This window comes from Microtus pennsylvanicus, chromosome 13 (genome assembly GCF_037038515.1).
Source record: "Microtus pennsylvanicus isolate mMicPen1 chromosome 13, mMicPen1.hap1, whole genome shotgun sequence".
Taxonomy (NCBI): Eukaryota; Metazoa; Chordata; class Mammalia; order Rodentia; family Cricetidae; genus Microtus; species Microtus pennsylvanicus.
In genome coordinates, this window is record NC_134591.1 from 80,523,797 (window position 1) to 80,548,089 (window position 24,293).

Sequence of the window (24,293 nt, forward strand, 5' to 3'; positions counted from 1 at the left end):
TCCTGTGTCAAACTGTCCCATGTCCACCATTCTATGCCCACTGCCTGTGTCTGCTGCCCTGTGTCAACTGTCTCATGTCCAGCGTCCCATGCCCACTGCCTGTGCATACTGTCCCATGCTCACTGCCCTGTGTCAATTGCCCTATGCCCACTGTCCCATGCCCGCTACCCAGTACCCACTGTTCTGTGCCCAATGCCCCATGCATTTCCACTGCTGCTCTCTTTGAGTCTACCTGTGGGGAAGCTGGGAGCCAACAGAGCCATCCTTCTCTGGGCCTTGGCACCGATCGCCGGAGGAATTTAATTAGTGCTTTTTAATCATTTATTCTAAAATGGATGGATGTTTGCTGTTAAAATCCAAACACTTGCTCACTTTATAAATGACTCAGGCCAGTTTGGGAGACAGACTGGCTTTGATCAAAATCGGCCTAGGGACAAATGGCTTATTTACTTGGAACGTGGACACAGAGGTGAGTTCTGGCTAGTGCTAGGTGGGTCACTGCCTGGTTAAGGACGCCTCAGTTAGTGGAGATAGTGAGGGTGGAGGCTGCAGGGACAGATAAGTGCAGCACACAGGGCAAAGAGTAGACTGTCCCAGGACCCATGCTGGCCTTTCTTGTGGCTAGGGACAGACAGTTCTACTACGGTGTACCCAGGACCTATGCTGGCCTTCCTTGTGGCTAGGGACAGGTATTTCTACTACGGTGTACCCAGGACCCATGCTGGCCTTCCTTGTGGCTAGGGACAGACAGTTCTACTACGGTGTACCCAGGACCTATGCTGGCCTTCCTTGTGGCTAGGGACGGGTATTTCTACTACGGTGTACCCAGGAAAGAGCGCCGAGGCAGGCAGCTGCCTGCAGACAGGAGGTGCTGAGTCAGATGGCAGATGACTTGAAGTATGCAGGAAGGGGGTCTGCAGTATGGACCCCTGGACTCCAGTGCAGTTTCAATGGGAGCACTACTGGGCCTTGGGGATTATTAGTTCTCTTCTCTTCCCTTTCTCCTTTCTTCATTCCTTCGTTCCTTTGTTCCTCCGTTCCTTCGTTCGTTCCTTCGTTCGTTCGTTCGTTCCTTCCTTCCTTTCTTTTCTTTTTTTGTCCGGTGAGAACTGGGGACCAGGACCCCACATGAGATCCTACTTTTTCTTTTTTCTTTTCTTTCTTTTTTTTTGAAATCCTACTTTTTCTAATGACTGGGGTTCTGTGAACTCCTGCAACCCTTCCAGGGGTGATCAGCAATTCTGCCTCACAGTGTTGAGCATTCTGCATTATGATAACTGTGGGGCCCAGGCCATGTGGGACCCAGGGTAGCCTGGCCAAACATAATGAGGCCCAGGCCATGTGGGACCCAGGGCAGCCCGGCCATACATAATGGGGCCCAGACTTTGTGGGACCCAGGGCAGCCTGGCCATACATAATGGGGCCCAGACTTTGTGGGACCCAGGGCAGCCTGGCCACACATGGGGCTCAGACTTTGTGGGACCCAGGGCAGCCTGGCCACACATGGGGCCCAGACTGCACAGCTGCCATGGCAGGCAGCGCTGGATTCCAGGAAAAGCCATAAACTGACACCACCTAGGGAGGGCCAATGCTAAAGAAGTACCTGATATTCCAACCATTAGATAAGATTAGACAAGACCACCAGAAGACCCTGAATCCAGGACTCACCTATTCTCCTTTTGCCAAGACCTCTAGACAGATGTCAGCCAATCAGGGTCCTGAGCCCTGGAAATCCCCTCCCCTCAGCCTCTACTATGATTAAAACAAAACAAAACAAACAAACCCCACCCTGACTGGGCTTGGTTCTTTTCTCTCAGCTGCTGCATTGGACAGACAAGAGTTCAAATTTAAGCTTGAATAAAGGCTCTAGGCTTTGACATGCAGGACTCCGTCTCCTAGTTAATTTTGGGGCATAACAATAACCAATGCTTGGGTTTCTTGAAGGAGGGCCTAGCTCCTCCTTTCTGTTCCAAGACCTCGGTGAGGTATCATGTCAAGATGGGCTGGACACCTTGTCTTCATTCCTAAGACAGGAGACCGTCGAGTCACTATGCTGGAACTCATTTAGCAGGTGTGAGCCCAGTGTGGTGAGTGTACGGAGAGGTGAAGCCCCACAGCCCTGAGGTGTGTGACATCCTGCCTCACCAGTGTGACACTCTGCCTTTCTTTCCGCTGTTCTTAGCGGTCCCTGAAACAGCAGATCTGTGAGCAGCTTTTCTAGAAGTCTTCAGAAGACAGGTAGCAGCTAGGAATATCTGTGAACAGGGAGCAGAGGGGGCCCTCTTTTCTTCCTGCTTTTCTCTTTGGGGTGAGCGTCCTTACACTTCTGAATTGTGTCAGTCACCGCCCCATGACTGCCCAGGAAGCCAGACCCCTACCTCCTGCCTGCATGGTGACATTCTTCCAGACTGGCTTTGGAGAGTCAATCGGTATCCTAGGGTTAGTGACCAAGACAAATGACACAAGGGGTCATGAGACGGAGTCAGAGAACCCAATGCCTGTGCCCTCGGTACCCTGCCGTGAACCAGGTGAGCAATAGGACTCTGCCCTCAAGGACACGCGTGCATACTAGAGCTATTCATCACCAGCTAATGGTGGGAAAGCCCGCACTCGAACCGCCTTGTATGGAGTAGATATTGAAAGCCCCTTCCTTAGATGGAGCTTGTAAGACTGGCCAAAGACATAGATTCCACACTCAGCCAGGCCTAGTGCCTGCCGTGGGAGGCTTGAATAACTGAGTGAGATATTGTGTCAGAATAAACAAGAATAAAAAAACCATAGTGGGGGGGGGGCACTGGCATGTAGGTCAGTTGGTAGAGCGTTTGTCTAGTATGCTCAAGGTCCTGAGTTCAATCCTCAGTATGGAAAAACAAAACAAAAACATTTAAAATAGTCCTCTCCCCCACACCTTCCACTGTCAAGGTGGCTTTCTATGTCTCTGTGGGTGGCCTTCAGGGGCTGAGGGAGTGGAAAGAGGTTTGGGTACTTCATAGTGGCTACAACTGGGTGGTTTCTTTGAATCAAAGTTGGGAAATGTGGGCCAGCATAAAAGCGCTATGCTTGCATTTTAAGATAAAAATATGGAAATTTGGAATCATGTTGTTAATCAGTTGGTGCTTGCTGTAAACCTTCCCGCCCGTCCTCAACTCAGGTCCTAGTCTCTCTCATTCTCTCTCTCACTCTCTTTTCTGTTCTCTCTCATAACCCACAGGTTTATAGGCTAGTCTTTGATTGCTAGCTTTCTGTAAGATGGATGGGGAATTTAAAGTCATATAGAAGACAATCCTCTAGATTCAGGTGATTTACCCCCTAGTCTCTCGTGGTTGATTTGTGGAACCTGCCTAGTCCAACCACCAGGTCTTTAAGAATCCACCGTCTCTGTTCTTTCACAGGGCTGTCCTCCAGACAGCATTTCTCTCTCCCCAGACCCGGGTTGCTCCTGTAGCATTCAATGTGCCCCCTAAATGCAGCCACAGGGGCTTCTGGATCAAGCAGGTATCGAAGTATCACACTGGTCACAAAATGTCACAAACTGGGTGACTTAAACAACAGGAGTATGTCCCATTCTGGTGTAGAAGGCTGGATGTTCAAAACGGAGGCAAGGCTGAATGGTCACTTTGGAGGAGCACTGAACGGACAGTCCCGCCAAGCTTGTCCCCTGCCCGCTCCCCTCCCCATCAATCAGGACAACATCCTGCAGACTTTTCTACAGACCAATCTGATGGAAGCATTTTCTCAGTGAAGATTCCCTCCTCCCACATACATCTGGGTTTGTGTCAAGTTAAAAAGAGACCAATCAGAACACCAGGCATGCGGCTTAGTGAGCTCCAGCCATGACAGGTGGAGCTTGTAAACAACAGACATCTACCTGTCTCCTCTCTGCAGGCTGCAAGAGCTAAAGAAGTGGCAGCCGCGATGCTGATGGCTGGAAGAACTTCTGTGATTGGGGAAGAGTTGGAAAGTTGCAGATCCATAGCCAAGTTGTCTTGTCTATCTTAGTCTCCCTAAACAACATTCATCGCCCACCTCTGTGTCTGACCTGATATCTTAGTGACTACTGAAATGTACAAGCAGACTCCCAGCACACAGACAGACAGACAGACACATACACACACAGATATACACATGCCATGCATACATACATATAAATGTATCTATCTATCTATCTATCTATCTATCTATCTATCTATCTATCATCTATCTATCTATCTATCCATCTATCATCTATCTATCATCTATCTATCATCTATCTATCTATCCATCATCTATCTATCATCTATCTATCATCTATCTATCCATCCATCTATCATCTATCTATCATCTATCTACTATCTATCTATCCATCCATCTATCATCTATCTATCATCTATCTATCTACTATCTATCTATCATCTATCTACTATCTATCTATCATCTATCTACTATCTATCTATCATCTATCTATCTACTATCTATCTATCTACTATCTATCATCTATCATCTATCTATCTATCATCTATCATCTATCTATATATCTATCTATCTTCTATCTATCTATCTATCTATCTATCTATCTATCTATCTATCTATCTATTTATTGGCACATACATATGTCCACGCACATACATGGACATTGACTTGGATATGGGTATGTACACATGCTTGGACAGTCACATGCACACACATGGATGCAGTGTTTGTGTTAAGACTAAAACCAAGAATAAGAAATCTCTAAGCAACCGCCAGGACACTGGGTCTCCAGGGCAGTAGGAGCTGGCCCTGAGATCCTGGACCAGGTTAAGGCTGGGGCTGCCTGGTGTCCTCTCTGAGGCAAGAGCTAAGCTCAGACCCTGTGGAGAAACAGCAGAAGCAATAAAAGGGTTATACTCACACCGACAAGCACAGAAAATAGGACAACTTCAAAGGAATGTTAAAATAAGCGTGTTTAAAGTATTTTGGGAGATAAGGGATAAAAGAGACACCATAAAGTGAGAACATGGCATTAGGAAGGAAAAAATATATAGTTAGAGCTGATGGAGAGTAAGCTGGACCCATGGAAGTTAGCGGAATCAAAAACAAGTGAAATACAGCTAAATGGGGCTGGCAGGGTGGCTCAGCAGCAGGAGTGATTGCCACCAAACCCAATGACCTGAGTTCGATCCCTGGGACCCATGTGGTAGAAGGAGAGCTCAATTCTGGCAAACCGGTCTCTGGTACAAGCACAGATATGTGCACACGTGAAATGCAAAATTAAAAACTCAAATGGAGAGGTTGATTGTAGAAGCAAGAACAAAGAGAATTCTTGACCACTGAGCCACCCCACCAGCCCCATGTGATGGCATGGACAGATGAGCAGGGAAGATGGTTAATTCAAAGAAAATGCAACTATGTCAGTGTGTTTGTTTCCTGTCTCCACATGTGCTCATGGGTGGGCACAGGCGGTGACTGATATCTTACAACAATTCTTTGGATAGCAGGCAAAGCGCAGTTCCCCTTGTACTTTATGTCTGACTAAGTGTGCCACTGGCAGCATCTGCAACAGGCATGCATGGATGCACTGGTGTGGAGGTGACCACGCACCTGACTCCCTGCCACCCCAGGCTCAACCTTGGCAGGCCTCTAACGGCACCCAGTTTGAACTCCTCTGACCCTCACGCGTGTCCTTGCTGCCCTGAGTCCATCAGCCACAGCCGCCCACTCTCTAGGTTTGCACAGCCTCGGCTCGGCTCTGTTGCTATACCGGCCTGCATCTCCATGGTCCCCCAACCGCTTTCACTGCCTTGTTATCTGCCTGTCTCACTTTCGAGGCTGTGATCACCTAGGAGCATGGCTTGGCTTTGCTTCCTGTGGGGTTCTGGAGGCTGAGGTGGGGCCATGATAAAGACATTTAACTGGGGTCTATGGCATCTCCAATCCATGTTGAAGCTTTGGTTCCTAGCCTGAGGTGCCATGGGGAGGGAGTGGCGCCTGGTGTGAGGAAGTGAGGTCACAGCGGAAGGGGGTGGTGGGGCGGGACAGTCGTACCATCTCCCTCTCTGCTTCTTGGCTGGTACTAAGAGAGCAGCTTTGCCCTGCCACGATGCTGCCGCCCCACCCCTGGCTACAGCCTCTTCCTATGTGTTGCTCCCCTGCGAAGTTGACTGTCCCGGGTATTTGCCGCAGTGAGGGAAGTCTCCTGGAGACCTTGACTTCTCCTGAGGCCTCTCTTTTTGTCCTGTAGATGGCCACCTTTCACCAGTGTCCCCATGTCACCTGCCCTCTGAGCCTGTGTCCCCCTGTTCTCTTTCCACAAGTCCAGCAGGCACGCTGGATTAGAGCCTGCCCTGGAGATCTCTTCTCACTGGATGGAGTCCTCTGGATAATGTCTCTCACACACTCATGCTCTGAGGTCTTGAGGTTGCAAATCCCACAGAGATGCTTGAGGGTGATGCAGAGTGACCCCCCACTTCCACACACCTTGTTCTCTGCAGCCTCATACTCTACCGCAGAGATCTTGCTCCAGACACCATGGAGAGTCCCTGGGCAGCTAAACAAATGTTTACACCGTAAAGCACCAATTGGTTTCATTTGGTGCCGATGTAAAGTATAGATCTTGAGGGATCTGGATAAGAACCCTTCGGCCCATTCAAAGAGCTCCTGAGACGGGGCTAGCAGAGAGTGGAGGCAGGGGAATGAAGTGGTGCTGGCAGCGAAGCAGTCTTGGGGAGGCCACACAGGATGTCTGGTCCCACACCGGCTCACTGCCATGTTCCTGGGACATGTTGTCAACCTAGCATTCCTAAGGAGATGAGAAAGTTCTTAATACTCTTAGCAAAGGGCTGGTTTTGAGAACTGGGTGCTCTTCCCATGGAGGGGTGGCTGAGCGATGTTTAGAGACATCCAGAGGGTGTGTGCCCCTTTCATAGGAACAGTTCAGGTCCTCCACTGAGGCTCATCACCTCCAAGGGATGCAGATAAATGCCCTTCCATCCCTCAGTCAGAGAGCCCTGTCAGCGGTCGAAAGCCTCCCCATCACTTAACCCTGGCCTTCCTCCTTCACTGTGATGAGCAAGGCTGAAGCTTCACTGACAAAGATGGAGGAGGGGAGGGAGGAGGGGGAGAGGGAGGGAATGAGGAGAGTGCGAGGGAGGACTCTGAAATATTTAAACACCCAGCTTCACTGGTCCAAAACGTAATCAAATGTTGAATTATGAAAGGTCTCTGAGTGCAGCGTGGCCACGGTAAGAAACGGATGGGCTTCGATAATTTGGGAGACAGGCCCATCTCTAACCTCCACCGAGTGTGCTCTGGCGTGACTGGCTGACAGCTTCACAGGGGAAGAGGAGGGAGAAAAAGAGCCCCATCAGGATGCTTTGGTGAAATTGAGTCACCAGGGCACGAGCCTCTTCCATTAGCTGAGAACACGATCTGTGAGGATGGTCGTGCAGTGACCACGGTGGCAGAACCGTGGGGCTTCTGCTTTCCTAGCTGGGGTTCTGCTCTGTCAATAGCCCCTGCCTTAGAAGTGAGTGGAAGCAGCAGCACCTCCTGGGGCTCTGCAGCGGTGCAGCAGCAGCATCTTAGCTGGATATTAGTGGACATCCCTATTAGACACAGCGTCCCATCCATTCCGGACCCTTCTCTTGGTTCAGGCTTATGGGAGAAGGCTTGAGAGTGTTTAAGATGGGCTGTGTGCTGTGTTGATCAGCAGGTCAGGCTGATGGAGCGCATCGTCACCTTGTGCTGGCTTTGTCTAGCGCAAACCCAGTGTAAGTTAAGGAGCACCTGAGTGTGAATGGGATCACCTCCCAAGGAGTACCTGCATATGAACGGGATCACCTCTCAAGGAGCACCCGAGTGAGAATGGGATCACCTTCCAGGGAGCACCTGCATGTGAATGGGATCACCTTCCAGGGAGCACCTGCATGTGAGTGGGATCACCTCCCTGGGAGCATCTGCATGTGAATGGGATCACCTCCTGGGGCTGTCCACTCCCAGGGACATGATGACTCTTCTCTCGATTCTATCATGCCCCTCATGTGTGTGTTGACAGGGTTATCTATGCAGAGCCAGGTGTTTTCAAGTCCCTCCAGAGCCATTTGAGCCCCAGGCGTCTCCTCTTGAGTCTGACTGGATGGTAGCCTTTCTCATCTGTATTGTGACTCTGTGTCTCCTTGCTTTACCTTCCTCCTGCACAGCTTCCATTTGAGAGGGACTAAGGCACAGTGTCCACCCTGTGCCATCCTCAGTTCCTCTACAGTGTGGTCATTTTAGCTCTGGTCTTCGTGGTGTCTGGGTTAGCAGGGGACATCCAAACTCTTTCCAAACAGAGGGCTCAGTTATGTCTTCTGGTCTCTAACATGTCCCCGCTGTTTGCAGGTGAGGTCACTTGGGCCTCAGGTATTTTAAGCCAGCAGTGATGTATGGTTTATACCCAGGCTTTAAAACTCGCTATTAAAAAAGCAGGGTGGTGGTGGCACAGGTCTTTAACCCCAGCACTCAGGAGGCAGAGGCAGGTAGATCTCTGTGATTTCATGGCCAGCCTGGTCTACAGAGTGAGTTCCAGGACAGCCAGAGCTACACAGAGAAATCCTGCCTCAAGAACAAAAACAAAAATAAGACGACAGCAACAGCAAAAATAAATAAACAAATAAAAAATAATCACCTCACAAATGGAGAGGGAAGACACAAAAAGGGGTGAGGAGGAAGGAGGAAGGGAGGGAAGAGGGAAGAAGGAGGGAGGGAAGATGAAGACCACACTGGCTTGCTGGCCTCTTCTTCACCTCCCTCAACCTCTCCATTCTAAGTCTGATTCCTGGTAGACCTTAACCCTCAGGCTAACCTCCTGCCTGCCCTCTGCATAGATGGAGCCCAGTGACTTTTTAAGTTTTAAATTCTGTTCCCTCACCCACCAGCCCAGCAGAGAAACAGTTAAAAGCAGGAAAAGGACGTTCTATCCCTAATACCTTAAAGCCCGCACCCCCAACACACTCTTGTATCAAAGCCGCATTTGCTAAAAGTGGCACGCAGCTTCTGTGCTCCAAGGGCTGTGCTTGCTAAAGAAGAATAGCCCCCAGCCTGTGCAGAAAGCCCGCAAAGCCACAGTGACCTGCCAAGGTCAAGACCCAGCTGGCTCCAGCCTCCTCAGGCCAAGCTTCCGCTGCTCCCCCAGGTCCGCTGGAGCACCATGGCGAGGAGACTGCTAAATCAGTAGTGGTGAGAGCTGCGGCTGTCAGGACAGCTATGCAGTACGTGCAGGCTGCATGCTTAGTGCATGGCCCAGGTTCTTACAGTCAGAACAGGCACCAGAATACATGTGGTGGAACTCAGAGCTGCTTGCGCCCAAACTCTAGACCAAACTTGGGAAGCAAGCATGGAGACAAGTGGCAGAGACCTGAGGAGGCTGTCCTCCTTCCTGACGGGGTCCTGCAGAGGGGACAGCCAATCCTGCCTGTTAACTGCCTGTAACCTTTACCCCTGGCCATTTGCGTAGGGCCTGCCTCTCTTCGCTGTGCTTCTGGCTTTTCTTGAGCATGCTCTGTTCCTCAGATGAAGCCTGGATGAGGAAGTACTTCCAACTTCTGGGCTTCCTCTGCCAACTGGCTGCTTTAATATGTCATTTAAAAAAGGTTTATTTTTATTTTAGTATAGGAATGTTTTGCCTGCACGTGTATCTGTGCACCCTGTGTGTGCCTGCTGTCCATGGAGCCCAGAAGAGGGCATCAGATTCCCTGGAACGAGAGTTATGGGTGACTGTAAACCATCATGTATGTGTGCTTTCTCTCCTCCCACCCTGTGGGTCTCAGGGATCTGGCTCAAGTCACTGAGCTTGGCAACAAGCAGCTTGCCCCGAACCATCTCGCCAGCCCCTCATGGGAGTAACCCTCATGATTCAGCTTCTTGTCCCAAATCTTCACACTCTGATGGGTGACCACCTGAGCAGCCCAGCTGGGGCCCAAGCACCCACAAGTGTCTGTGAGGACAGAAGCTGAGGTTGGAGCAGTAGATGGACCAAGGGATGCAGAGGCCTCTAGAAACAGCAGAAGACACAGCGCTCCTTTGTTATCTTGAGACTCCAGCCCTGGACTCCAGTTCTGCCGACCTTCTTTTGTGCTAGGTCCTTCCAGAAATGAAGAAGAAGGACTCTGTTTTAAGGATCCCCATCTATCACTGTCACTGATTGAGGCAACAGAGAGAAGTTAAGGGTGACATCTGCCATTAGGCTAAGCCACTCCTCCCCTCTGGGCTGGAGGGAGATATGTATAGTTGGGGGAGAAGCCACAAAGATTCAGGTCCTCATGGAGGCTGGCGAGTGGTGGAGGAAGGGGGAGGCACTGGGAGGGAAGTTGAGGCCCAGAGTGTGTGACTGCCAGTCTAAGGACACACACTAGGCAAGCAAGCTGGAACATTGTCTCCACCGAGAATCCACCCTGCTCTTCTTTGTGATTGCGCCTCTACTCCGAGGGTGCTATGAGGTCCCTGGACTGGGCTCCTGGGAGTGGAGCTTGCAGATAGAGACAGGCCTGTCCTTGAGACAAGGTCACGTGGACGTGACAATGTTCTCTGCACACTGCGGCCAGCTATTGACCGCTCATTACTCATCCTAACCTATTTCTGCCTTGTGGCGGCGTGAGTCAATTCTCACCATAAGGACTTTTCCTGCCAAGCGAGCAGAGAGCCTGGCTTTCCAGTTGGCAGAGAGATACAGCCAGAGAGTGAATCCCACAGCCTTGTCACTCCTGACCCTGCAGTCCACCCTGCCTCCCTGCAGTGACCAGCTGCGGGCCGCCCTGCCTCCCTGCAGTGACCAGCTGCGGGCCGCCCTGCCTCCCTGCAGTGACCAGCTGCGGGCCGCCCTGCCTCCCTGCAGTGACCAGCTGCGGGCCGCCCTGCCTCCCTGCAGTGACCAGCTGCGGGCCGCCCTGCCTCCCTGCAGTGACCAGCTGCGGGCCGCCCTGCCTCCCTGCAGTGACCAGCTGCGGGCCGCCCTGACTCCCTGCAGTGACCAGCTGCGGGCCGCCCTGACTCCCTGCAGTGACCAGCTGCGGGCCGCCCTGCCTCCCTGCAGTGACCAGCTGCGGGCCGCCCTGACTCCCTGCAGTGACCAGCTGCGGGCCGCCCTGCCTCCCTGCAGTGACCAGCTGCGGGCCGCCCTGCCTCCCTGCAGTGACCAGCTGCGGGCCGCCCTGCCTCCCTGCAGTGACCAGCTGCGGGCCGCCCTGCCTCCCTGCAGTGACCAGCTGCGGGCCGCCCTGCCTCCCTGCAGTGACCAGCTGCGGGCCGCCCTGCCTCCCTGCAGTGACCAGCTGCGGGCCGCCCTGCCTCCCTGCAGTGACCAGCTGCGGGCCGCCCTGCCTCCCTGCAGTGACCAGCTGCGGGCCGCCCTGACTCTCTGCAGTGACCAGCTGCGGGCCGCCCTGCCTCCCTGCAGTGACCAGCTGCGGGCCGCCCTGATTCCCTGCAGTGACCAGCTGCGGGCCGCCCTGACTCCCTGCAGTGACCAGCTGCGGGCCGCCCTGCCTCCCTGCAGTGACCAGCTGCGGGCCGCCCTGATTCCCTGCAGTGACCAGCTGCGGGCCGCCCTGCCTCCCTGCAGTGACCAGCTGCGGGCCGCCCTGATTCCCTGCAGTGACCAGCTGCTGCAGGCCGCCCTGCCTCCCTGCAGTGACCAGCTGCAGGCCGCCCTGATTCCCTGCAGTGACCAGCTGCTGCAGGCCGCCCTGCCTCCCTGCAGTGACCAGCTGCGGGCTGCCCTGCCTCCCTGCAGTGACCAGCTGCGGGCCGCCCTGCCTCCCTGCAGTGACCAGCTGCGGGCCGCCCTGACTCTCTGCAGTGACCAGCTGCGGGCCGCCCTGCCTCCCTGCAGTGACCAGCTGCAGGCCGCCCTGATTCCCTGCAGTGACCAGCTGCGGGCCGCCCTGACTCCCTGCAGTGACCAGCTGCGGGCCGCCCTGCCTCCCTGCAGTGACCAGCTGCGGGCCGCCCTGATTCCCTGCAGTGACCAGCTGCGGGCCGCCCTGCCTCCCTGCAGTGACCAGCTGCGGGCCGCCCTGATTCCCTGCAGTGACCAGCTGCTGCAGGCCGCCCTGCCTCCCTGCAGTGACCAGCTGCAGGCCGCCCTGATTCCCTGCAGTGACCAGCTGCTGCAGGCCGCCCTGCCTCCCTGCAGTGACCAGCTGCGGGCCGCCCTGCCTCCCTGCAGTGATCAGCTTCAGGCCGCCCTGCCTGAGACCAGGTTCTTTAGGTGAGGCTCATGCAGGAGAGGATGTGGCACTGCCATTTTGTCCATTTGTGACGTGACAAACATTTGATGAGTCCCCAAGTGGGCTTGGGGATACAGCAGGAAACAAAGTATGGTCCCTGAAGCCACAGAGCAGTGACCCCCCCCCCCCCGGGAAGAAGCAGAATAGGAGCAAACATAAATGTTTGTATGGGAAGGTCAGAGGGTGACTTTTGGGAGTTGGGGGTCTCTTCCTCCACCTCATGGGTCCTGGGAATTGAACTCAGGACATCAGGCTTGGCAGCAAAGCACTGATAGGTGCCAGCTCCCCTCCTGTCACCATATTTTTTTTTAACATGGGGCTTGAAAAGTAAAAGTCCTCTGTGTAAGTGTCTTTGGGGACAGCAGGATGCTGCATGGTGCATCTAGACAGCGGAACGGCTTAGCTGAGCTGCTTGGCGACGTGCTGGGCTGAAGTCCCTCACAGCGGGGTGAGCAGAGAGGGGCTATCGCAGCCGCCTGTGCTTTTTCGCCGTGACTGTGGGCCTGGAGCACAGCCAGCCTTGGCAGGTGCCCACCTCAAGAATAGGGTGGGGAGCAGCTGAACGCAGGATGAACATGGGGCGGTTCTTCCTGGCCTTGTGTGAGGATGGGGGGAGTTCCTTGCTTGAGAACGGGATGGGGAAGTTGTCCCTCGAGGCCATAGAGGCTCAGCAATGGGTGACTATCCTCTTTCTTGCCCCACCTCTCCCAGTGGCTTCCACTGCTCTCTTGGTTATTAAGATGTCCATCTGCCTCTGTGGTGACCAGGTCTGAAAAAGTCACTTGGTTTCCCGGGCCTAGTTTTTTTCCTGTCGATGGCTGCCACTCCTGGTTTGTCAGATGTGGGGTTTTGGTGCTATCATGTTAGGGGACGCAGTCTGACCTTGCTATTCTCCATGAGTCCCATCTGTGGCCACACAGAGCTGCCTGCAGTCCTGGAGTGGGGTTCACTCCCTGCACCTGTTGTGGGAGGGTTCCTGCAGAAGCCTTGGAGCTCAGCAGGAACACCACTGAGGAGTCTCCCTTCGACTCAGTCTCAACTTTAGAGGTGTGCTATGGGACCTCTGTGGTTCCTTCTGGTTTTACACACTTATTTCCCCAAAGCAGAGCTCAGGAAATTGTCTGCAAATAATTGATCTTTTCCCATTCGGCCAGAATCTGTCCTACAAAAACCACGACAATTGTCACTGAAAGAGCAACTCAGTCATTCCTCTGTGCCACCCTCTTCCAGTAAGATCAAGAAGGACCATTTCCTTGCAACCTCCTTATTTAACCTTGAGACCCAACTCAAGTTACCCCCCTCTACTATCCCCATGTGTGATGCACCCTCCGCCTCATACCCGCATGCAGTCCAAGTTCATTGCTCATACATGTGTATTCCTCCCCCTTCCAAGAGCCTCTACAGACATAGGGTGTAGCGAGCTGCGTGGAATCACAACTGATGGAGATGTATAATCAACTCCTATGGCTAAAGGCTGACCTATGCTATGATCACGCAATGTTTATCAGCGGCTTGCATATGCGTGGGCCTATGGGCAGTGCCCACCTGGCAATCCGGGATTGGCAGGCAGCCCGTGCCTACTTAAGGGCTGGGAGAGGTTTGCCGGGGAGAGAGGAAAAAAGAGAGAGAGGTCAAGAAAAACGGAAAGAGAGAGGAAAAAAGGAGAGAGGTCAACGGAGAGAGAGGGGAAGAGAGGAAGAGAGAGAGTGAATAAAGGTCCTGGAATAAACTGCAGTGAGAAGAGCTCCGGTGGTCGCCTCATCCTTGCGGGTGGAGGGTGGCCGTGACAGTAGGGAAGAGACCAGATTGCTTGTTTTGACTAACTTAACATTTATTTTAATTTTTAATTAAATTCAAATTTTAGGGTTTGGCATACAGTAGTTGCTTGAAAAATGTTCAAGAGAACGGCCATTGCTTTGAAATGCGTGGATGGCTATCCTCTTGCATGGCTGGCTTGCCTGATTAAATAGATATTCAAAAGCCCTGCGTCTCTCTGGCCCCTGGGTTTGCCCATACTCCTAGCTCCTGGGCACAGGCAGGAGCCTCTGGAGCCTGCCCTGGTATTCCTGGATGTTCCCGTGCAGAAAGAAAGGATGTGTCATGGGATTGATTTTTGTCTTTATAATTTAGGTTGCAATTGATTTCTCAGGGAGAGTCTTTGCTGTTAATGAAGTGAGGGCTGCCGGGCTCCGTCTGAGATGGGATTGCATGAAAGGACAATTACCCTGCCGGCGACAGCTTCTCTCTCTTAAAAATATATATAAAGAAATGAAAATAACTCAGCCGCTGGGGCTGAGATACGGGGTGACTGTGGTGGCCAGCAGGTGTTGGCTGCAGGAGTTGCGCGGGGATGGTGTAAGAGAGGGGAGAGGGTGGTTTGCTGAAAGGAGGGAATTTTTATGTCTGTTGTTTTTCAGGCCAGGGAGAAATCCCTAAAACCACAGGAGCTGAGGAGAATGCTTATTTCCTGCCCAAGAACCCACCAGGAACTTTCCCCCAGTCTCCAGATTGGTGTGACTTGCTGGAGGTCAGGAAACAGCTTTCTGAACAGCCTCTCCCATCCTGGGCTTCTGAGGTCATAGGGACACACCCTCCCTCCACTCCCATGTTTGAGGAGACCCACCCCCTTCTTGCTCGCAACTAAAATAAATATTAGTAGAGCCATTCTATTTCTAGAAATAACCAGAGAACCAGTGTTCTGAACCCTCCTATTTTGTACTAGATGGGAAACTGTCCCTTGGATGTATTTTATGAAAGCCTATTTGAAGTTGGTCCCTAAACCCGGTGCCAGCTCTTCCTGAGACCCACTGCCCTGTTTGCTAGGAGTTATCTGGGTTCCAGGACAAAGACACCCTCATCCCACGAGAATCTTCAATACCAGGTGACTTGGGAGAGTAGGTCACTGCTGTCATCACACAAGAGAGGAGACTCTGATGTTAAGACAGAGATGGCATAGTAGCAGCCTCCTTTCTGATCCCCCTTACACCCCACAAACCACCCAAACAACTTGTAAATAGAATTATTAAAGAACTCAAGCTTTGCAGTTCAAAGTAAAGAGAAGGTGCCAGTTAGTTTGAAGTATCAGCTTGACACAGCCTGGAGTCCCCTGGGAAGAGAGTCTCTACCATCTACAGTAAGCTGGTATATGGGCCCCTCTACAGGGGGTTGTTTTAATTAAGGTAACTGATGTGGGAAGTCCCAGCCCTCTGCTAGTGACACCATTCCCTAGGCAGGGAGTCCTAAACTGTAAAGAGCGGAGAAATGGACCTAAGTGCAAGCAAGTGGCCTGCCTGGAGTCCTTTCTCTCTGTTCTTCTCTGGGATTAGCTGCTTCTAGCTTCTGCCATGATTTCCACACAACGATGGGCCATAATCCAGAATGAATTTGTTTCTCCCCTAAGCTGCTTCCTTTCGTGGTATTTTATCCCGGCATTGGAGATGATTCCAGGATAGAGACCTAGGCAAGTGTGCATGGTGACTGTGGTTCAGTGTCTTGTGTGGAGCCTCAGAAACTCATCCAGAGGTGCTAGTTGGTGCCACACCAGCTGCACACACGTGAGGGGTAGGAGCTGCAGAGCCTGGAAGCCAGCCCTTGTGGCTGACCTTGGTACCTCCTGGGACCCTGCATCCTTTCTTCGGGATGGGGTGTGGGTGTTGCCTCCAGGCCGGTACCATGTGACCTCAGCGCTGGCTAGGGTCGGGTTCTCCTTCCCTTCCTGAATGCCCTGTACATGCCGTCACCTCTCAGCACTGTGAGTGTGTGAGCACCTTGTAGGATGGGCCTGGGGCCCACACAGATGTGACCTAAGTTGGTCACTTGGATTATTCACTCAAAGTGTGATGACTCAAGGGCTCTGGGGATGTTGGGGATCTGGCTCCAGTCCCCAGATTGGGGCTCTCACTAGTGGGGTTAGGACCTGTCAGGGAGAACCCGACAGGTGACTTTGAACTACTGGAAAAATTAGGCTGAGCTGTTTGTTTAGAGTTGTGCTTTTAAAGATAAGGAAGCAGGCCAGGCAGTGGTGGCACACGCCTTTAATTCCAGCACTCAGGAGGCAGAGGCAGGCGGATCTCTGTGAGTTCAAGACCAGCCTGATCTACGAGCAAGTTCCAGGACAGGCTGCAAAACTACATAGAGAAAACCTGTCCCGAAAAACCAAACAAAAAGATGAGGAAGCAGGGAAGCAGATGGGCAGGCAAACAAACCCCCAGCCTTCTCAGTCCTCCGTCCGTTTTCTGTAGTGGTATTTCATTTGTATTTTAATAAATAAAGTTTGCCTGAAGATCAGAGTAAAACAGCCCTGCTGGTCAGCCTTACTGACCAGGCAGTGGTGACTCACACCTTTAATCCCAGTAGCCACACAAGTTGCCATAGAAACCTGGCAGTGCATGCTTTTAACCCAGTGGTACACACTTTAATCCCAGCCCTAGAGAGGATTATAAAGCAGGAGGAGACAGCTCTCAGTCACAGTCTCAATCTGAGATTCTTGGAGGCAGGATCACCACTTTGGACTGAGGTGGAGGTAAGAGCCAGTGGCTGACTGTTTTGCTTTTCTGACCTTCGGGTTGAAACCCAATTTCTATCCCTGAGATTCTGTTGATTGTGCTTTAGTTTCTTGTAGTGAATTTTGATTTTGGTACTGAGTACTAGCTATCCTGTGGCTTGGCAGAGCAGGTGGGGATTTGGAGCTGGGCAGCATCTGGGTGTAAGACTGTGATGGACATGGAAGTAGAGTGGTCACTCGCTGTGACCTACACTCTGGTCATGATGGGTTTGGATCTTGCTAGTTGACAGGTGTATCTGTACCAGGAGCTGTCCCCACCATCCAGGACCATCTCCTTCCCTGCTGCATAGAGGTGCCCTTCATGGGGGATACAGACCTTGCTTATGCCAGAACTGCTTGATTCTGGCCCAGCTGTCTTCAGACCAGAGCCCAAGGATGGAAGGGTCTGTTGTGTGGCTGAGAGCTTGGAGGAGGCTGCAACAATTGGAGACCTAATTAATGTTTGTTTTATGATGTTCCAGGGAATGATCGCTCGATAAGATAATGCAAATAGAATTTTTAAGAAGCGCACATTCAATTTAAACACTGGCACAAACAGGCGAAGCGGTGGCTGGAAGATGCTGTTGCAATAAGTGCCCTCCCTCCCCTGCTCTAGGTGCCCTCCTGGTTGTTGGGCTCATTGTAAACAGGCTGGAATGGGAGCTCAGTCCCACCTCTTCTGAACACAGGGTCAGAGGGAGCCATGCCAAGAGAGCCCAGGATGCCACTGAAGCCCTCTGCCTGCTGTCAGACAGTGGGTGGGGCTCTGGATTTGAGTCAAGGACACTAGGGGCTGGTATGTCTCCTGGAAAAGTCCAACTATGATCACTGTTTTATGATGAGTGCAGGGAGCACACTCCCCACAATGGTTCAGAATTGTGTTTAGCTTTCACAAGCACTGTGGCTAGTGCCAAAACTTCAGACAAGGTAGTTTGGTTACCTTGGTTCTGAGGCTCACAAGTCCATATGGGCCTCCTTGGGGCTAAAGTGGGCTGTGGTTGGGACTTGCTTCTTCTGGAGGGACCCCTGGGAGGATCATTTCCTTGCCTCTCTGGCCACCACCCTGCCCAGGGCATCCTCTTCCATATTGAGAACCCCACATCCGTGTCCAGTTCTAACTCATCTGCTTTCCTTGGGCATCTCACAACTTCTCTAGCTTCAAGGTCAGCCAAGTGATCTGTAACCCGAGTCCCTTTTGTTGTGGCAACTAATTTGTTCTGGGGATCAGGAAGTGGACAATTTGGGATTGCTATCCTCAGAACATGTAATGTGTGTTTTATATTGGTTGCTTTCTTCTGTATCAACCTTTTTATTTTTTAAGAGAATGGGGAGAGAAGGAGCTAAGGACCACGGGATACTGCAGCTTTGTCCCAGTGGTCACTAGGACCCTGAGGTTTTCCTTTGAACAGGCTACTTATTTGCTGCCCAACCCCAGCCTGTGTGGCTTGGCCCTTTAGAGCTGCTGGTGAGGACCTTTCAGCAAGAATGAGACTCTTGTCATGTTTGCACCCTCAATATTTGCTCAGAAAGCGTAAACATCCAGTGAGCCATGACCACCTGCATCGCACCTGGGATCATTCCAGTACATCTCTTTGAAGCCTGGATTCCAAATGGCATTTTTCTGGAGCACCCTCCAGGTCTGTGCAACACCCTTCACGTCCTGTGCCTAATCAGTTTTCTTCAGGGACAAACTCCAGATGGATTGTCCGATCCCAGTTGTCAGCTCTAAGCACAGGTACACATGAGCAACACTTAATGGATTCAGAAGGTTTTATATATGTTATATGCATATATAATAACATTTGTAACAATATGTAACAATAACTATTATTGTTTCACACATATATCTATATATGTATGTAACAATATGTAGCAACATATGTGCATGTGCGTTTGTGTGTGTGTGTATAATAATACTAGTTAAAGAAACTGAAGTCTTGAACTTGAGAGGGAGTGGGGGGCAAGAGGTGTTGGGGGAGGAGGTGAAAGCAATGAAGATGAATCACTGCTGTGTGGAATTCTCAAAAATAAAAACATTAGAAAGAGAAAAAGGAAAGATACGAAATGTGGTTGTGGACAGCAACCCCAGATTCTCTCTCTTTTCTGATCCCGGGGACAAGGTTGCCCAAACATTTAACTCAGAGTTTTGTTTCACGTGTCCTAGAATTCCACAGAACATCAACTAAAACATCAGAGGATCACCCTGTTTGTAACCACAGACGTCAGTGCAGAGAGAGCCACGGAATCTTTAAGCTACACTTTACACAGAGGGACACAGGCCTGAGAAGGCAGCAGAAAAACGGCCTTCCTCTGCATACCTCTATCCAGCCTGCTCCAGGGAGGGGAACAAAGGCAGTCAGTCACTGGGGAGCTGGGCCCCGCCTCTCTGGTCAGGTGGTCTGAACTAGTCAACCGCAGTTCCTGTGATGCTGCTGCCACCCATATGAGCATCCCTCTTCCTCTCCCTTTATCCTCCAGGTGTCTGGGCTCAGGCAGGTCTTGGAATGTGGAGACTAGCACTGTGGTCCCCAGCTGCTACCTGGGTTGAAGCGCTAACTCAGAACAAGCAAAGGTGTAAGCAGTGTGCACTGCTGAGCTGCTATTAATGACGCATACGCTCGGGTTCCTCTCTACAAGACAGATGTGCTTTTCTAGTAGAGTACGAAAGTGCTTCTATCTGTTCCCATCTCCCGTCAGACCCAGAATCATCTGGCCTACACGCCCACCCTGGTCCCTGCTTCCCGTTTCTGCATCTTCAGGTGCAGCCAAGAACGGTTCCCACAGTGTGGCTGGGTTGTGGTGCCTTCACCCCTCTCCTGAGAAGGGACTTGAAACTCCTGGTTTAGAATTTGTTAGGGGGAAAGACAATGAGAACATTTTCATTAAAAGACAAAACAAAACAAAGCAGGAGAGTATGTTTCTTTCTCCTCATGCTACACCTGTGCTACGTGTTCATACAGGGGCCCCAGACACTAAAGGGAGGTGTGATGAGGCCCAGGGACGCTGTGCCTGCCTCTCCAGCTACCTTGCCCTAGGGGAGCGCCCACGTGCTGTGACTATGCAGCTGGCCTGTATTGGATTCTCTGTCCTGCCCTGTGCCCATAGTTTCCGGGGCCCTGCGGGGTTGTGAGGGTAACTGCCAAGGACCCATCTGCAGAAGGCGAATGTCAGACATTGCAGCACCCTATCCTGCCTCCTTCCCATTGCTCCGGGGCCTCGCTCTGGTGTTTGTTTATATATTTATGAGCCCGGGAATTGCCGCTTCTGGCACACTATTTACTTAACAATCTAACAGTAATTGTGGGATAATTGTGCTGCGATGAAGGAACAGCCAGGGTCTGTGCGGTAAGTGGATAATAAAAGCCAGGGTTTATGGGTTCTGCTACCAGGAAGATTTACAGCCTTAATATTGCGTTATGTAACTCACTGTTCCCAGTTCCGAACTGCCTGGGATTGTGCTGAGACCCTCAGCTGGTAGATGGTGATGAGGAGACGGGGAGAAAGAGTCAAGCGTGCGCTATTTTGCCCTACCCCCTATGCCCACCTTTGGAGGCTCATAACTAGTCCTTTGTCTTGGAGACAGAGAGGAAGCCGAGATCCGCTCTAGCTGCCAGGCCTTTTGGCTTTCTGGTCCTGTCAGGCCATTAGCAGTGGACAATTGGGTGCCAAAAGCAAAGGCAGTGCACACTGTGGGAGGCATTGATTTTCATAACACCCTATTTTTCTGAGCTCTGAACATTTTCACAGAGCCCTGAGCCTAGGGAGGGCTTCCTGGCCCATGGACCATTTTCAACATCTTCCTGATTCTAAAGCAGGAATGTGGAGCCATTAGAGTCACCCTTGCCTTAGCCGCATGAAAACCAGCAAGCATGGTTCCAAAGGGTGGGCTCATCACAGGTATGCTATAGGGCCGAGCAAGGTTAGTCGGTACCCACTCAGAATCGGAACCCCGCTCTCACAGGCAGGAAATCATCAGAACCCTGTAGTCGGGGGCAGAGCTTGACTTCAATCAGAATGTTGATAGAAAATTGGAGCCGTCCTCACAAATTATTTATAATTATGAAATCTAAATATTATTGTATAGAGAAAGATATGGTGCAGCCTTGAGCAGGAGAACCAAGCTCGGCCCAGAATGGGGCATCACGTGTTTGATGAGGACCATGAGGAGGACTCAGGCAGCCTGGGTAAGCCAGGGTGTGCTGGGTTGGTGTCAGAAGATGCAGAGATGCCTGGGCCCTGGGCGGCTGTCAAGGGACTGTGCCAGACTAGCTAAAGTGAGGTCAAGAAAGAAAACCACACAGGGAGCTTCAGGGGGAAGAACTGAAAAGAAGGGGGTCCAGGGTGCTGTGACGATCTGGGGCACATCTCAGGCCTAGGGGAGGAAGGATACAGAACTCAGAAAGGGTGTGGTGTGGCCAGCTATAAAATAAAAATATTTTTATTTATTTATTCATTTTTCGAGACAGGGTTTCTTTGTGTAGCTTTGGAGCCTGCCCTGGAACTTGCTCTGTAGACCAGGCTGGCCTTGAACACACAGAGATCCGCCTACCTCTGCCTTCCCAGTGCTGGAATTAAAAGCACGTGCCACCACTGCCCGGCGGCATCCTGGATTCTTATTGTGTCAGGGTCATCCAGGGCTCCTGGATGGCCATTTGTGGCTCGGCTGGAGAGGTGGCATGCTCAGGAAAGCTGTGATAACAATAACGGAAACGTCCCCTGGATGGTCTGCAGGACACCTGCCATGAGTCTCCATGAGGCCTCCACAAGGCCCCTCTAATGTGCTCATGAGGTCCCCATGAGCTTCCATATCCTCTGCAAAGATGGAAGACATCAGCATATTATTGGGGAAGGGGCATGCATCTGCAGACATAGTCTTGTGTTAGGATAATCTGATATTGGAGGCTCCCTGAAAGAGACCTCTGCTGTTAGAGGTCTCTAGCCCCGTCGAGCAGCCCTCTTGATGGAGGGTTCTCCTTCATGTGTTCAGAGAACGCATCCAGAGCCTCTGCAGCAAAGACGGAGGTTTCTGTCCCACCCGGTGCCACAGCCATTCAGTCCCAAACAGAAATTTCTGACTACACTGCAGGCCTCTGAGACATGAGCCACCTGGAAGAACCCAGTTTCTGTTATGCAGATTGGAGTCTCTGAGTCCTGGCTGCCATCTCACAGATGACCAAACCTCCTCGCTCTCCTTCCTTGCTGAGAGGGACCCACAGCTCTTGTGTAGGGAGTCTTGCACAGGGAAACAAAGCCCGATCTAGTTTGCTGTGGTAAAGAGTGAGGGCCTCTGGCCCAGGATTCCTGTTTCACTGCTCACCCCCGTAAAGTGCCTTAATCCACCTAGTTTTCTTTGCAGCCTTCCACCCTAAGGTTCTTCAGCACCCAAGCACTGTCTGGAAATGTCTCTGACGACAGGTGGCCCATGTCACGGAGTGCACACCTGTCTGTAGAATCCTCAGGATGTACACATCGTGTGCACCCCCCCCCCCCTTATGCAGTGCTTAGGGAACAAGCCTAGGGCCCTTTGCATGGTGAGTAAGGATTCCACCACCCAGCTACACTGTTTAGCCAAGTCAGGTTTCTCTCTAGCCGGACAGGGCTTAACTCTGCTGGGCTTGTGCTTCTACTTCCAAGAGCTGGATCACAGGCAGGGACCATATGACATGCGACTTTCGTAGCACTATATTTAAGCAAAGCAAGGGAGAAGAAGGGTGTTTTCCTATCACACTCCAGGCATATGTGCCAGGAGCTTGGTGCCATCTCACCAAGGGCTGAGAGTTGGGTCCACACCTGGTCACAGGCCATCCAGTTAGCAGTGACAGGCGCCCTATGTAGGGATTGGTGACTCCATTCTTGCTCCTCATAGCTGAGTCCATGTTGGGAGATTTGGGGTCCACAGAGTGGCCTTCCTGCTCCTACCTCCCCTGTCCTGCTGCCCCCAATGACTCTTGCTTGGTGTGACTGTAGCCAGCTCATGCGATTCCATGAACCAAGTGCAGGTTCAGGTGTAACCACCTGGAGAGGGAAGTATTAGGTATTGGGACCAAGCCTGGCCACCTGGTCACCTGGCCACCTGGCCCAAGCCACTGGAGCAGGCTGAGGAGTAAGAGCAGAGACCACAGAAGACTCCTTCCCTGGAATGCTGTGGAGCAGGGTCCCTGCAGTTGCAGCCTGAGGCTGCAGGCAAGGCCGACAACTGTGGGAAGCCACTGTTCTAACACTCCAGAGGCAGCTAAAACACAGCGGGACTGCTCCTTCTGTGGGCTCTGGGGGAGGCTCTTCCTACTCCTGCCAGGTCCTGGTGGCTGCAGGCAATCTTCGGCTCCTTGCTCCGTCATTCCATCTGTCTTTACCTGGCCTGTTCTCTCGCCTTCGCCTGGGTGTCTCAAGTGGTCCTTGTATAAGGATGCTGGGCCTGGGTCGTGGGGTCCACCTGGATAATCCGGAGGACCATCAAGGTCCGTGACTTGGTTAAAGAGGAGCTGGCGTTCAGTGTACCTCGGAGTGTGTGGGACTCTTCCGGTTGCGGCTGGGGCTGCCTGCAGCTTTGTCTTTCGCAGGCAGATGACTTCTGGACACGTACCAGTCCTGAAGGTCATGCCTTTCTTCCTCTGGAAGGCTACAATCTTCTACTTCCTGAAGGTCATGACCTTGCTCTTCCTGTTGGTGGTGCTCTTCACCCTGAGCCAATAGCTGCTGAGCAACACTCAGAGAGTTTAGTCAGAGGGCACACCGAGGCTGGAACACTCAGAGAGTGTGCTCAGTATACACTCAGCACCCGTCAGTGGCTCAAAGGCTCTGCAGTTGTTGACCCTGGATTGATAGCCCTGGGATTGATTACCTTACTGCGTGGGGTACTTGGAGGTGGGAGGGCAGATAGTTGGCTGGGGGACAGCCGGGGCTAACAGATGGAGCTGATCTGACTGCAGTGGGCACAGCCGGAGTGCAGGGACCCAGGGTCTCACTAGCAGGATGGTGAGCTGGTGAATTATGTAGGAACTCACCGTCTCTGCAAACTGCGCCTGTGTCCAGCCTGCTCCGGCTGTTTCTTCTTCCTGAGTAGCTGACAAACGTGTCTGGTATCTCCGCTGCCGCCTGAGGGGTTTAGGAAGCAGGCCGCCTCTTGGTGGGCTCTGGGATGGAGTGAGGTTTTTAACAGGATGTGCCATGGCTTGGAGAGCCGGCTGGCTTCCAACTGGATGTGCCCGTGTAGGTCTTGGTTCCATTTTGTATTTCATTTTCAGGATTTAATGTTGATTTTGAGCAAGGTACGGCGGGAGGAAGAGAACCATTTTCTTTGCAGCTGGAGGCTAAGCCTTCCAGCAATTTCTGCTCAGAGCCTCCTCTGCTTTGGAAAGAGAGTGACTGCCTAATCCAGACCTCTCGCTGGCAAGAATTTTGTCCTCAGTCGGATGGACATATGTTTCCAGTCCCCTCATCAGAAGGATTTTGCTGGGTTATTTTTCTCAAAGCCAAGACCAAGAAATCGAGTCTAAGCTTCTGGTATTTAGAAGCTGCATCCCTGTGTG

At 52.0% G+C, this 24,293-nt stretch overlaps 1 long non-coding RNA gene across 1 annotated transcript; it reads left to right on the forward strand.

Moving 5' to 3' along the window:
• Positions 1–17,262: 17,262 nt before the first annotated feature.
• Positions 17,263–19,591, forward strand: LOC142834035 (uncharacterized). Its single transcript, XR_012907489.1, has 3 exons — positions 17,263–17,560; positions 18,291–18,499; positions 18,929–19,591. It is a non-coding gene; the product is annotated as an uncharacterized LOC142834035 (long non-coding RNA).
• The last annotated feature ends 4,702 nt before the right edge of the window (positions 19,592–24,293 follow it).